We start from the raw sequence: 16,151 nt of genomic DNA, 5'->3' as shown, positions 1-16,151 counted from the left end.
AAATAGGACCTCACAGATGAATGGAAGTGGGGGTATCCAAGCTTAACTAGAACTCTCCCACATAATTTCACAAGAAATCTGGGCCTCCAGTGGTCCTTAAACAGTAGATTTACTGAAGAACAAAATAAATAAAATACCTCATTTAGTTCACTCAATATTCATGGCACAGCATTACATCATAGTTGCACGTGGGTATTATTCACCACTGTGTTGCCTCAAAGGACACATCCCTATGTCCTACCTACTGAGTCCCTATGGTCCTGTTGGTTTCGCACAGGAAATTACTGTCCACTTCAATCTTCTCAGTAGACTTTAGAATTGCTCTAATGCTTTTATTAGCTAACACTAAGGGGCCCATTCACTAAGGGTCGAATATCGAGGGTTAATTAACCCTCGATATTCGACTAGGAACTAAAATCCTTCGACTTCGAATATCGTAGTCGAAGGATTTAGCGCAGATAGTGCGATCGAACGATCAAAGGATTATTCCTTCAATCAAACGATAAAATCCTTCGAATCGAACGATCCGAAGGATTTAAAACCAACGATCGAAGGAATATCCTTCGATCAAAAAAAGTTAGCCAAACCTATGGGGACCTTCCCCATAGGCTAACATTGACTTCGGTAGCTTTTAGATGGCGAACTAGGGGGTCGAAGTTTTTTTTAAAGAGACAGTACTTCGAGTATCGAATGGTCGAATAGTCGAACGATTTTTAGTTCGAATCCTTCGATTCGAAGCCGTAGTCGAAGGTCGAAGTAGCCCATTCCATGGTCGAAGTAGCCCAAAAAAAAACGTCGAAATTCGAAGTTTTTTAACTTCGAATCCTTCACTCGAAGTTAGTGAATCGGCCCCTCAGTATCTCAGACTCTTATATTGTGCCATATTAGGGGTTACACTGGCACAAACTAGAAGCCCTCATTCAAGCGATCCCTAACTCCACTAAGGTGTTTAGACTTCCAAAGGGTCCTGGCTTCCCCTTTACTAAGGCCTTCTGCCCTCCATCAGCATCATTCTTTGAATGTAGTCCAAAGAAGAAGAATGCTCCATTTATAAATTAGAGATCCTGCATAATACCCTTAAACCTATAGCAACCTATCCCTCCAACATGGAATAGCTAACACAGTAGGAGAACACTACTGAGGCTATACAATGAACAAGAGATTCACCGGACAGAACTGGAGGAATCCTGTATCATTTATGCAGAGAGGAGCCAGTACAGCAAATGACTCTTCTTATTCAACATCGCACTATTTAAAGGGGTTACTCACTTTTAAATTAACTTTTAGTATTATTAAACTTTCAGAAGCCTGAATGTCAAGAGCTGTTGTGGATCTTCCCAGACTGCGAGTATTGACAGTTGCCTTTCAGAGATCATCGTTGGATGTCTTTTCTCCTTGGGAGGATTTTGAAGAGTGTGTCAGGAATTCATTTTGTGCTATTTTCATTTAAAGGGGTTGTTTACCTTTGTGTAACTTAAGAATAATATGCACTTGGTTTTCATGTTTTATTATTTGTTGTTTATGAGTTATTTAGCTTTTTCTTCAGTAGCAATAACAATAATGGTGTAGCCTTACAGAGCATTTGTTTTTTCAATGGGGTCTGTGACCCCCATCACGAAGCTTGAAAGAGTCAGAAGAAGAAGGCAAACAAATATATTTCTAACATTTCTAAAAAATGAAAGCAAATTGAAAAGTTTTTTCAAATTAGCCATTCTATAACATACTAACGGTTAAACTTAAAGGAATTATTCAGTGTAAAAATAAAAACTGGGTAAATAGGCTGTGTAAAATAAAAATGTTTCTAATAGAGTTAGTTAGATAAAAATGTAATGTAGGCTGGAGTGACTGGAAGTCTAACATAATAGCCAGAACATTACTTACTGCTTTTCAGCTCTCTTGGTTTACACTGACTGGTTACCCTGGTTACTAGGCAGTAACCAATGAGAGACTTGAGGGGTGGCCACATTGGTCATATTTGTTGCTTTTGAATCTGAGCTGAATGCTGATGATCAATTGCAAACATACTGAACAGAAATGTACCATGTGGCCCCCCTTCAAGTCACTGACTGACCCAGAGTTATAGAGCTGAAAAGCAGGAAGTTGGATTCTGGCTGTTATGTTAGACATCCAGTCACTCCAACCTTTATACATTACATTTATGGTTAACTAACCATATTAGAAATATTTTTTATTTTGCACAGCCTAATTACACAGTTTTTATTTTCACACTGAACTGTTCCTTTAAGGCAAACTACCCCTTTAAGTGAATGTGCTTACATTACTAGCTTGTTCCTTAGCACCATGTAAGCTTTATACAAATTGGATTACGCCAGTAAGTTATATAAAAAGTCTTCTCAAGAAAACATTCTATTAATAGCCAGGGCTAAATGTGATTAAAATGCTGCAGTGTATGTATAAATGTCACCAAAAAAAACTCTGCAAGACACCCTAACCAGGGTAGCAGCAACAGTCATCTGGGCCTATTACAAAAAAAACACAAAGCTGAGAATGTGCATTGCGACCAAACCAGATGCTGCCAACTGGGCCAGATGAGGGACAGGCTGAACTTGCACTGGCTTCCTAATGTACAGAAATGTCCCAAGGTTCTCCTCTCTAAAATATGCTGCATGGCTGCATGACATGGAAAACTTTGTTAACCATCTTTACTGTCTGGAGTAGTAAGCATCAGCCAAACCCCAGTAATTACAACTCTTGTCAACATAGCTTTCTTATAGATTACTTATCCGACAAAAATAAAAAATTTTCAGTTTATAAGCATATTTTCATTCTTTTATTTGATTGAACTTTGCATTATGATAATATAATGTGGTGTCAAACTGACGGAAAATTCATATATTCGGTTTTATTAAATGTTCTTCTTAAAAAGTATATTAACATTTGTATTGTTAAATTCAGTTTGAAATTGTGAATACATTTTTGGGGTATGATTGGCGCACATGGACTGAAGTGCAGATTTATTAAAATGGGAGATTAAGGGAATTATTTACTAAAATCTGAAAAATTGTCATTATTTTCTTAAAACCACTTTGACCAAACTCACATTCACATTTTTACCATCTTTATCAATAAATTAACTCAAAAAAATCTAGTGCGGGAAAAGACTCAATAAAATTGTGAAAAAAATATGAATCATTCGTTTTTTTCGGATTTGATGCCCGAATGATGCTGACGTCTTTTTTTTTTTAATTAATTAATTTATTTTTTTAAACTCAGATGATTGTAGAGTTCAGTTAAAAATAGACGAACATTAAGATAAATATGATATGATAAATATGGTATGGGACCTGTTATCCAGAATGCTCGGGACCTGGGGTTTTCCGGATAACGGAAACGTAGTTTGGGTCTTCATGCCTTATGTCTATTAGAAATTCATTTAAACATTAAATAAACCCAATAGACTGGTTTTGCTTCCAATAAGGATTAATTATATCTTATTTGGGATCAAGTACAAGGTACTGTTTTATTATTACAGAGAAAAAGGAAATCATTTTTAAAAATTTGGATTATTTGGATAAAATGGAGTCTATGGGAGACACTTTTTGTCACTTGTCCACATCAAACATTCAAAAGGTGCCAGGACTCGGAGTTGTAATCAGGCACTGTTTTTCTTTCTTCTTGAACCTAGCATACATATAGGACGTGGTATTCTAGCCTGAGTTTTTATAAAATTACTCATGCACTTTAAACTCCATTGTGCACCAAGGAAAAATAAATCAATTCATTTAGGTTTCAGTTTATTATCCAATTTCTTCATACTGCACTTACAACCTTCTGGTGTTCCTCCTTCCCATCTGTTGCCTTTCCTGGTGAACCGTTTCTCCTTAAGAACACCAACTTTGCCCTGCTTACTGTCATGGTTTACAGGTTTGGTGGCATAAACCACTGCAATACTGCTAAAGTGTTGTTTAGTTAATTATTGTATATTTAGGGCCTTGTGATTTATACACAATAGATGGCTTTTTTCTATCTTTTGAACTTTTTAGTTATATTGTAGCTATCTAAATATAGGTGCTTCTTTAGTAATAGCAGTGACTGGTGCAAAACAGGCTTTGCATGGTCCCATTATTTATAAAAAGTAGCTTTTTAGATTGTAAAACTACGTCTCTCATCATCACCTGGGTGCTTGGAACTTTATTTCCCCAGCAAAGAAGGTCTGCAGAATAGACACAGTATTGCAGTAAAAATGCCTACTGTCATGTTATTCTATAGGGTTCCTTAGGGTTATAAAGAATATAAAATATAATATAAAATATAAAATAGAATAAGGCTAGAAATGCTGTATTTTGTATACAAAATATAAACATGAACTTACTGCACCACAAGCCTAATCAAACAAATAATTTATGCTTTCAAAGTTGGCTACAGGGGGTCACCATCTTGTAACTTTGTTAAACATCTTTGCAAGACTAAAGGTGGCCATACACGGATAGATCCGCTCGTTTGGCGATGTCGCCAAACGAGCGGATCTCCCTCCGATATGCCCACCTTGAGGTGGGCAATATCGGGCTGATCCGATCGTGGGCCCTAGGGCCCAACGATCGGATCCTAGCGTTCGCCAAACGGGCGGTCGGATCGCGGGACCGCATCAACTAACAGATGCGGCCGCGATCCGACGGGATTTTTAATCCCATCCGATCGAGATCTGGCCGACTTTCGGCCAGATCTCGATCGGGGAAGCCCGTCGGGGGCCCCCATACACGGGCCAATAAGATGCCGACACGGTCTGTCGGCAGCTTTTATCGGCCCGTGTATGGCCACCTTAAGACTGTGCACATGCTCAGTGTGGTCTGGGCTGCTTAGGGATCGTCATAAACAAAGCTGCTTGAGTTCTGCAAGGCTGGGAAGTAAGGTGGGGAATCCCCCTGCTGTTCATAAGTATGATTGTTTCCCTGCTCAGCAGTTAGGGACCATCTGACAATTCCTATCCACAGCAGTAAATGAAGGGAGAATTTCACTGCATACAGTCAGGTTTCTTATAAAAACGGTACACATTTTTAAATTAAAGTATATTGAGATAGGTTTCTTTTTCTTTAAAGAAAGTAAAAATGGGATTTTATTTTTTTGCCTTTACATGCCCTTTAACTACCTCTTTACCCTGTACTGCTATTCACACACATGCAACTGTGTGGGCAGAGTTATGCACAGTCACCCATTTCTGGATTGCTAAATGCAGTTCTGACATAATATGTAGCGGAAAAGAATCACATACTGTAGGTGCTGTACAGAGAGCATGTTTGTAAATTGATGGCTCCCTTCCCTACATTTTGTGTTTCTGCCTCTCTACAATACTGAGCTTAGTGTAATTGAAACTTCTGGAAATGAACAATGTTCCTGTCTGTGCCAGTCTGAAGTACAAGGACCTTCGTATAATAGGACATTATTCCCTAATGCATGGCACACAATGGATCCGAAAAACGACTCCCATAATCAGAGGCTTGTCATTGGCACAAGCTAAAATTCATATTAGCAGCTGGGTCATGATATTGGTGTAAGGTTTTTTCACAGCTGTGCTGTGCCTTTGCCAACATTTAGTCTTATGAATGCCTGACCCAGCTGCTCTTCAATGGTTGATCCTCAAATGTGGAACTATTATTCTTTATTTGGGGGGAAACAATGAAATATAAGAAACAACTGGGAAATGTGTACAGGTAAAAAACATCCAGGTAAAAACATAGATTTTAAGCTTGTTCTAATGAAAATGTTTATTCCCTGCTGTGTTATAATAGATTATCCTACTTTGCCAAATTATTTATGCTGAGTTCTTAATGGAGATGTAAACTGACACCTAACTTACCCAGTTTTCATGGAGAACTGGAGAAATATGACCAGCCATTCAGGAAAAGGAACAAGTAAAATTCTGTTCAGAAACAATATTTTGCATGTTAGACCAGAGTCTGACTAATGACAGGGTAGTTTTCAGGTTGTAGGGGTTGCAGCCGTGGGAGACTATCACAGACCACCCTATGTGACATTGGTTAGAACAAACGGCTGCAGTAATCTGCACATGAAGCAGAAATATAGTTGCAAATTAGTATCTGTTCAGGCAGATTGCACACAAGTTTGGGACTTTTTTCTAGTGGATTTGTGTGCAAATGCTATCAGTTTATGCCTTCAATTTAGTGTCCATTTCTGTGCTTTGCACTTGTTCTTGTGTTTGTTAGGGCTCTTACTGACGAGCGTTTTTACCTGCGCTCCCCTGCGTTCTGATTTTCTGCATTCATCCGCAGGGGAGCGCAGGAATAGACGCATTACATTTTTTCCAATGGGACTGTACTCACACAGGCGCGTGTAGGCGCCGAACGCAGGTTGAGACGCAACATGCTGCATTTTTCCTGCGTTCGGCGCCTACACGAGCCTGTGTGAGTACAGCCACATTGGAAAAGATGTAATGCGTCTATTCCTGCGCTCCCCTGCGGCTGAACGCAGAAAAACGGAATGCAGGGGAGCGCAGGTAAAAACGCTCGTCAGTAAGAGCCCTAAATGAGCCATTTATTGTGGGATTTACATCTGTTGTTTAGCACATGGTGTTTTTTTGTCATCAAAATTAAATTTAAGTCTAACAAAAACCGAATGCTCAAGAGCAAGATCCTCACCTGGTGTTATACAAATCTGCATGCAGTGCCAGTTTTACATCGCTGTAACATTTCTAATGAATTAAAAGCCATTCCATATGCTGTACAACAGTGATGTGTGTTTCTATACTCTGCACAGGGCATCTACCACAGGCATATATATTTTCACTTTTCTAACTTGCAGTTTACCTGCCAAGTTTTACTAGTGCAGGGCAACAGAACATTATATTGTCATTCCTTTAAAACTATTTTACTTTTGGTGTTACTGTTCCTTTAACTTGCTTCAATGTGCTTGGAATTACGTCCTTCTGTGCTTTCCAACATCAAAACTGTCATGCATATTGGGTGGGTATGGGGAAAGGACCCTACGCTCCCTACCTCAGCACCAATGGGTGGAGCAATCAGACTGGATCCACTGGACTTAATACTTCACATTTTCATGAGTTTCTTCCCTGTACAGAGGCTGCAGGAAGGGAACACTGTAATACTGCCCATGTGCCTAGAACTTTCGTCAAATTATAAGCTAAATTGTCTGTTTACTCTTTAATAAACGTTACCTTATTTTCAAAAAATTAAGTCTAATATAAAGTCATTTCTAGACAGTCAAGACTCCATATCGCTGCACAACAACATTTCAATGCTAACCTTTTAGCCAAGAAACCAGTGATGAATAATAATTCAACATGTCATTTTTATGTTAGAACAAGTATAGTATAATTTTTTTTAAAGAAAAGGCTGTACATGTTGTACCCAGTAAAATGCAAAATATGTGCCTGTTTTGTCCTAGTAAGTTGTTTTTAATCCCTGCAACTATATTTTAATGGTGGTTCTTAAATTATTTAATACAGAATTATTATGAGAGTGTCAGTTATTGGAAAAAATTAGTTTATTGTGTCCATTGGCACGCAACAGAAAAATGCATTGGTGCAAAGCTTGGTGCAATAAAGGAATGCTCTGGGCCCTACACCAATTGCACCTCTGTTGGAGCACAAGGCAGGTCTGTACTTAACGACTTCCTTGGGCAATTCACTACCCAGATGTATTCCCTTTTTTCTATATCATTTTAGCCTGTATTGTCTTACTTCTGCTAACATTCAAAGCCCTTCACTCCTCTGCTCCTCACTACATATCCTCCGTATAGGTTCCAGGTCATCTCCTTTTTTCCTCTCAGAGCCACCCTCTTTTCACACCCTCCACACCCACTGCCATCTCACCATCTTAAAGGAACTGTTCATTATAAAAATAAAAACTGGGTAAATAGATAGTGGGGCTCATTTATAAACAATGGGCAAATTTGCACCTGGGCAGTAACCCATGGCAACCAATCAGTACAGAACACTACTTCCTGCTTTGCATCGCTCTTGGTTTCCACCATTGGACTTGGTTGATGGGACACTGGGAAAAAACCTGGTGGGCCTCATCCCTTGTGAGCCCCCTGCCAATTTAGGGCCACTTCTCCTGGCTGGGAATTGCCGGTACTGATTGCCCCCCCCCAAACACAATTGCATCTACAAAGAGTTGAGTCCATTATAAGGTATGTTTTGTGTGGAGGGTGGGTTGTGGTGCCGTAACAAAATGGGCTGTTTGTGCCGTTTGCAAGAGGCTTGACTCACCACAGTCTTTTAAGATATCCATTCGTAAATATTATTTAGAATTCACATATTATATAACTGAAACAATGATGGCAAAACACAACGCTCTAAGTACCTTATACATAAAACATTTTAGTCATTGCCTTTTTTTTTTTGTGACCTAAGTGATTTATCTTTGAAATGAAGCTGATATTCAGTAAAGCAAATTATATCCACGTTGCTAATTATATATTATAACTGTCTCTGGTATACTGGTTTAATGTGCAAAAGAACAGGACTGTGCATTGCATTCAGACAGAAGGAGTTAAAGATTTTCTTGGGCCTGCACTGGAAGTTCTACACTAGGTGTGTTCCCACCGCTGAGCTTAATCTGATTAGATGGCTATCCATTTTCAGGTGGAAGTTTTCAGCATTAAGCAGGTGGTGTGTGTTTAGCTTGTCTGAGCTGAATTTTCTCCCCTCCCCTTGAAGTGGCAAAGTTAAAGGGTTCTTCACCTGAATGTCTAGACATGTCTGGAGTTGAGCCTGACAGTCTAATGCTTGTAGCTTTGCTTATGCCGACAGGTGTGAAGGTTACAGAAGGTGACATGAGCAGTTAAAAGCTTTGTGTTCTTTAATCTTTGTTATGTAGTGTCTATGGTAACAGACTGGGGACGCTAGCAATATGGACGTGTATTGCCAACTTACAGATCTTTATTGTGATTAGAGATCCTGATAATGAAAAATAAAATGTGTTTGGGAAATATCTATTCGGACAGGATAAAAACAGGGCAGGATGTAAACATGCATAGTAACTAACACTTTAAGACTGACCTTGTAACGTATATCATGCACAGTTTTCACCAGCGCATTCCTGAGAGGAAACCTGCTCACACCTGCGCTTCCATGCATTTTCCTGTTTAAGATAATGGGGAAAAAATAAGAGTGAGTCAATAGAAAAACGCCAGTGGAGGAGCCCGTAAAAGATGTGAAAACTGTTAATCTTTTACACAACATTTGTCTAAAGGCCATCCATAATATACCCTTTATGTAATGTTTTTGATGGACTGCCCAAGATGCCATAAATAATACATTTCAGTATTTTTACACTTTCATTCTCCTTTAAGAAGGCACAAAAGGGTTAATTTAGTGTATCTAGTAAACAGAGAAAATGTAAGGGGGTGGAAATGTGGTTTTCTCCATAATTACTGAGGCCAGCGGATGGGGTGCAGTAAAAATATGTGGTAGTGGTGAATGTTGATAAAATTGTGCAGTAGGTCATCTCCCCGAATAAATAGTTTGGACTTAGGAACATATTTTGTGCACAGAACAGTCTTTCTTTGCATATACATTTATACATCTATTATTTGTAGGACCTGGGGTTTTCCAAATAAGGTTTTTTTTTGTACTTTGGAACTCTATCCCCTAAGTTTACACTGAAACATTAAATAAATCCAGTAGTATTGCTGCAATATGGATTCATGCAACTACATTAGTATCAAGTACAAGGTACCGCTTTATTATTATGGTTACAAAAAAGGAAATCATTACATAAATTAGAATTATTTGCTTAAAGTGGACTTTATGGAAAAGGGCTTCCCCATATTTTTGGTGAGATCTTTTAATGGGGTTGTTCACCTTTGAGATAACGTTGTGTATGATGTAGAGAGTGATATTCTGAGACAATTTGCAATTTGTTTTCATTTTTTATTATTCGTTTTTTAGTTATTTAGCTTCTTATTCAGCAGCTCTTTAATTAGCATCTTAACCAATCTGGTAACTAGGTTCCAAATTACCCTAGCAACCATGCATTGATTTGAATAAGAGACTGGAATATGAATAGGAGAGGCCTGAATAGAAGGAGCAGTAATAAAAAGTAACAATAATAATACATTTGTAGCCTGACAGAGCATTTGTTTTTTTAGAAGGGAGTCAGAGATGCCCATTTGAAAGCTGCAAAGAGTCAGAAGAAAAAGGAAAATAACTATAAAATTATAAAAAACAAACAATAAAAACCAATTGAAAAGTTGCTCAGAATTGGCCGTTCTATAATATAATAAAAGTTACCTTAAAGGTGAACTACCCCCTTTAATGTACATTTTTACGTTTTTATCATGTCTCCTATAAATGTAGTCCTCTAAAATGATTCCTAACTATTGTTTCGTCTACGGACTTATTTTTAGTCTTTTTTTCCGTGCTATTTTTCAATCTATGTTCTCTTTAAATTTGTCTTAAGAATTATACATGAAATATAACGTTGAAGTTCATAAATGGGCAAGATTTTTTTTCAGAAGTTTATGCTACAGTAAGCTTTTTTTTCTCCCTTATGAGAAGTGTTGAAGTCTCTTAGTATTCTTTCCTCATAATGTTTTTCTTGATTTTTGTTGTTGTGGCTGCACAGTCTAGCATCCAGCTGGGATATACAGACAAGAGGCTGCTTTATGAGTTCTAGGGATGCTTTCTGAATCAACAGCCAAGTAATTTTTTCCTATGATTCTCACTCTTCTATACTGTTCCCAAGAAGACTGTACTTCTGCAGGGCTATGATGGTTCCTGTGTGAGTCATATGCCTGTCACCCATGGCTCTGTTTTAGGAAACAAAACATCTAAAGGAGAAGGGTTCTCTTGTATGAAAGCGCAAATACTAAGACAGTACCACCATTATGAGATAATGGGGATACAAATGTGCAGGGTCTGGTCAATAATGGAGAGTTGGGTAATCAGTATTTGCTTCTGTTTATTCATACAAAACTGTGTAAAATATTTTGAAGAGGACTTTTAGAGCATGGCGAGTTTGAGATAGTAGCCAACATTCTGTAAAATGTAATTATTCTGAATTTTTTAAATTTATATCTCAGACCAGAACACTGTAAAAAAAATGGACACATTTTAAAATTAGTTTAATTTATTTCATGGTTCAAAAAGTAATCATAATAATGGCAGCCCTATGGGGCCCTTTATCAATCCTTATGAAGCCCATGAACCAATCAGTTGTTAACTTTTAACAGTATGTCCCCCTTGAGAATCTATATTCATGTACCAGAATTACTTATTTATTGATTTCATACCTCCCAACTGTCCCATTTTTAAAGGGACAGTCCCTCTTATGATAGCTCAACCCGCAGTCCCTCATTTGTACTGGAAAGTCCCATTTTTCTCTGTACTGAACAGCCAGAAAAAAACCCCAAAGTTTCGAACTTAATTGGCTTTTGGCAGAGAGTCCAGAACAACCAGAGCAGCAGATATTTTTGTAACAATTTCGGATAAGCAAATAAGTAATTGTAACAGTATAAGATAACAGGTCCCTTGGGAAAAGAAAGCATTTCTCTCCTAAAGTGCAGGCACAAGTCACATGACCAGGGGCAGCTGGGAAATTGACAAAATGTCTAGCCCCATGTCAGATTTCAAAATTGAATATAAAAAAATCTGTTTGCTCTTTTGAGAAACGGATTTCAGTGCAGAATTCTGCTGGAGTAGCACTATTAACTGATGCGTTTGGAAAAAAACATGTTTTTGTTTCCTAAAACAGGCAATTCACCTTCATTAGCAAAACTGTAATAACTGAAAAAAATACAGAAATATTTTCAAACTTTCTTAAGCTGCCAAATTTTGTAAAATGAACATGGTAATTAGGAGGTGTTGCCGCAAAAATGGGCTTGTGATTTGTATTGTGTTAACTATTGCGTTGTTATCATGTAGGACTATGGCAAATGGGGTAGTTTTGGCACTTCTGTGTCATGTTTCTTCTCTACAAAAAAATTTGGTATTTAAAAAGCTCAAAATGGTATCATGGCCTTTTACCCTAATCCGTGAAATGGGCAGTAGACCCCTTTGTTCAACATGAGTGCAAAATAAATAGGACTTGTGTTAAACAACTTTACGCCTATTATATTAATCACAAAAAAACATTTATTTCTTGAGAAAACAGAGAGAACAGAGTGGATCTTATTTTCATCACTTATTCTTGGTGCTCCTTGTTCTCTATATGTCTATGTTTATGGCAGCCTGTTGGGGGACAGGCCTGTAGCACAGACTTGAGCTTCTGGTAGTATCCCTCAACTTTATTTTTTCCAGTACTAATGTCTTAGACTATAGGCTGAGCCAGTAAGAAGTTTAATCTAGCTCAAACAAGGCATAAAGTAAAAAGAAAAAATATATATAGCTTTGATATTTTCATTACAGGGAAACATACAAATGTAACCCTTTCGACACCCCTTTGTTGGTGTTACACTCCATGTGTGGCGCTTACCTGATGGCACGGGACAAACCTGAGCCACTCCACAGTGGTATTGGGAGAGACTGGGTACCTGGTACTTACTAACACAGTGCCTCCATCTCGTGGGATCCGGGAATGCACCTACCGGTGGCCCCACTAGGAATACAGTAATAATACACACACAGTATTGGTTAAACTGAACAACTGTTTATCTAAAATTAAATGGCCAACTAGTACAAATAGCACTCCTAACCAGGTGGAAATAGGGAATAGGGCCTCACTAACTAACATGTGTGCACTGACTAACTACCTAACTAAAGAAGGCAAAGTCCTTTAATGTCTTCCCACAAACAGTCTCTGTATCTTCAAGCGCTTCTTTAGGGTACTGTCAATTTAGGATTGCCACCTGTCTGGTTTTGACGCGGACAGCCCGGTATTTTGAGGGATAAATTAGAACAGTTTTGAACTGTTGAAGAGTTGAATGTTCCTGCAGCCAGTAATATGGGAAATCTATAATCCTGTTCCAAGTTCTGAATGAGTTGGCAGAAAACATGAATCTAGCTTTGATCAGAGAAGGTTAAAGAAAAAAATCATCCTGTATTGATATTTCAGCTAACGAAAATGTTTTTTGGAGTTAGAATGCCAAGAACTGAAATGACGGTCTTGCATTGCAAGTGCATGTTTACTACTTTAGTCATTTTAGTGTTTCAGATTATCCTTACAAAGCAATCAGGCAATATATTGTTCTGCAAACAATTCATTTTGATTACTTCAGGTCCTTTTGTATGGTGCCAACACACACTGTTGTATTAAAGAGGTTTTTTCAGTCTGACAAGCTAATAGAGTTTATTGCAGGCAATCTTGTTTTTGATTTGAGCAAAGCTCCTTTGGTCAGGGCCCTCGTTGCCTCTTGTTATTGGTTATTGGTTAATGTGTATGTTTTCTTATACATTTGATGTATACATCCATTTAGTGTACAACAATGTGGAATATGTTTGCATTTATAACTACATGTTGTTGATATCATAATATATAATAATAATAATATTACTGGTGTGGAATCCATTATTTAGAAAATCATTATCCAGGAAACTAGAAATTATGAGAAGGCCATCTCCCATGGACACAATTTAATCAAATTATTAATACAGTGGTGTGAAAAACTATTTGCCCCCTTCCTGATTTCTTATTCTTTTGCATGTTTGTCACACTTAAATGTTTCTGCTCATCAAAAACCGTTAACTATTAGTCAAAGATAACATAATTGAACACAAAATGCAGTTTTTAAATGAAGGTTTACGTTATTAAGGGAGAGAAAAAACTCCAAATCTACATGGGCCTGTGTGAAAAAGTGATTGCCCCCCTTGTTAAAAAATAACTTAACTGTGGTTTATCACACCTGAGTTCAATTTCAAAGGTTATAAAGCCATTTCTAAAGCTTTGGGACTCCAGCGAACCACAGTGAGAGCCATTATCCACAAATGGCAAAAACATGGAACAGTGGTGAACCTTCCCAGGAGTGGCCGGCCAACCAAAATTACCCCAAGAGCGCAGAGACAACTCATCCGAGAGGCCACAAAAGACCCCAGGACAACATCTAAAGAACTGCAGGCCTCACTTGCCTCAATTAAGGTCAGTGTTCACGACTCCACCATAAGAAAGAGACTGGGCAAAAACGGCCTGCATGGCAGATTTCCAAGGCGCAAACCACTTTTAAGCAAAAAGAACATTAAGGCTCGTCTCAATTTTGCTAAAAAACATCTCAATGATTGCCAAGACTTTTGGGAAAATACCTTGTGGACCGACGAGACAAAAGTTGAACTTTTTGGAAGGTGCGCGTCCTGTTACATCTGGCGTAAAAGTAACACAGCATTTCAGAAAAAGAACATCATACCAACAGTAAAATATGGTGGTGGTAGTGTGATGGTCTGGGGTTGTTTTGCTGCTTCAGGTCCTGGAAGACTTGCTGTGATAGATGGAACCATGAATTCTATTGTCTACCAAAAAATCCTGAAGGAGAATGTCCGGCCATCTGTTCGTCAACTCAAGCTGAAGCGATCTTGGGTGCTGCAGCAGGACAATGACCCAAAACACACCAGCAAATCCACCTCTGAATGGCTGAAGAAAAACAAAATGAAGACTTTGGAGTGGCCTAGTCAAAGTCCTGACCTGAATCCTATTGAGATGTTGTGGCATGACCTTAAAAAGGCGGTTCATGCTAGAAAACCCTCAAATAAAGCTGAATTACAACAATTCTGCAAAGATGAGTGGGCCAAAATTCCTCCAGAGCGCTGTAAAAGACTCGTTGCAAGTTATCGCAAACGCTTGATTGCAGTTATTGCTGCTAAGGGTGGCCCAACCAGTTATTAGGTTCAGGGGGCAATTACTTTTTCACACAGGTTTGGATTTCTTTTCTCCCTAAATAATAAAAACCCTCATTTAAAAACTGCATTTTGTGTTTACTTGTGTTATCTTTGACTAATAGTTAAATGTGTTTGATGATCAGAAACATTTTGTGTGACAAACATGCAAAAGAATAAGAAATCAGGAAGGGGGCAAATAGTTTTTCACACCACTGTATTTCGTAAATGGTTTTGTTTTTCTCTGAAATAACAAACTTTATCCCAATGGAACTAATCCTTATTGAAGCCAGAATAATCATATTAATGTTTAAATTATTCTTTAGTAGACTTAAGCTATGTCGATCCAAATTATGGAAAGACCCCTTATTCGGAAAACCACAGCTCCCAAGCACTCTGGATAACATATCCGATACCTATAATAATAATATAATATTATTTAACTCCCCATACATCATATCTATCAGTGGCAACTATTGGCTGTATGTACATTACCTGTACAGTAAATGTAAAAAAAAGATTCCAATAAATGGGTGTGAAGAGCTAAAGCATTAGGACTATGCCTCATTATGTATAAGCAGCTTATACCTGACAGCTCTTTTCATAGAGGTGCTGAGTCTAAGGTTTCAGTAAAGAAATGCAACAGTGATGGCAGAGTGGTTAGCAGAGAGGAGCTGCAGACAATTGATGAGGTATGTCTTCCATAAACAGTCATTTATTGCATTGTTCTCCTTACATAAAATACAATTACTTGTAATTAGCCTCTGCAATGCCAGGAACACCTTTATCTCATTAAGTTTAGGTGGTGATATTGTTCTGTTCTTGGTGAGCCTGTGCCCAAAAGCTATTTTCCTTTTTAAAGCCAGTTTATGATATATTATTTAGATAAGTAAAATGACTGGCATCATATAGGGCAACTAGGAGGATTGTTACATACCTGAGAACTAAAACTTGCTTTGAGCAGCCAACATGTTACTCTTGGTCCTAGTTGGCTGTGTTGATGGATGATTGATAGGAGTTGATTAAGAAACATCTGGAAAATTTCTGGACAGGAATGTAAAGCATTCCGCCCTACAGATGTCCGAGCAGTCTAATGATAGTCAGGGATGCAGGGTATTTCAGTGATGGCTGTAGGGCTGCAGAGGTAACATTGCTTATATAGTTTTGAAGGAAGTAGCACTGGAATGTGGCTGAGACGCCATCACTATTGCACCTTCCTGTGAGACCGCAGGTAGGTAACTGTACCTTCTGGCAAGGCAGTTGCAGACAATTAGAGCAAGTTCAAAAAAAATTGTATTATTCATATAGCGGCAATATATTCCATGGTGCTTTACAGATATTATGCAACCTACACACCAGTAACTGGCATTCACATGCACTACTGCCAGCTTAATCAGGAAACAAGTAATTT

The 16,151-nt window shown here is 38.2% G+C and overlaps 1 protein-coding gene across 4 annotated transcripts in view; it reads left to right on the top strand.

Annotated features, from left to right (window-relative positions):
• ldlrad4.S (low density lipoprotein receptor class A domain containing 4 S homeolog) overlaps nt 1-16,151 on the top strand; it is a 281,004-nt gene that overhangs the window by 224,696 nt on the left and 40,157 nt on the right. Inside the window, exon 1 of one of the 4 annotated variants that reach the window (XM_018223626.2) lies at nt 7,982-8,127. The exons of the other annotated variants lie outside the window; for them this stretch is intronic. The gene's annotated coding sequence lies outside the window, so the exon portion shown is untranslated. Of the gene's footprint in view, nt 1-7,981; nt 8,128-16,151 lie in introns of those variants that run through there. 4 annotated transcript variants of the gene reach the window in all.

Source organism: Xenopus laevis, chromosome 6S (genome assembly GCF_017654675.1).
Source record: "Xenopus laevis strain J_2021 chromosome 6S, Xenopus_laevis_v10.1, whole genome shotgun sequence".
NCBI classification, from domain to species: domain Eukaryota; kingdom Metazoa; phylum Chordata; class Amphibia; order Anura; family Pipidae; genus Xenopus; species Xenopus laevis.
Note: the sequence above shows the minus strand (reverse complement) of the source record. Positions and strands in the feature narration are given on the sequence as shown.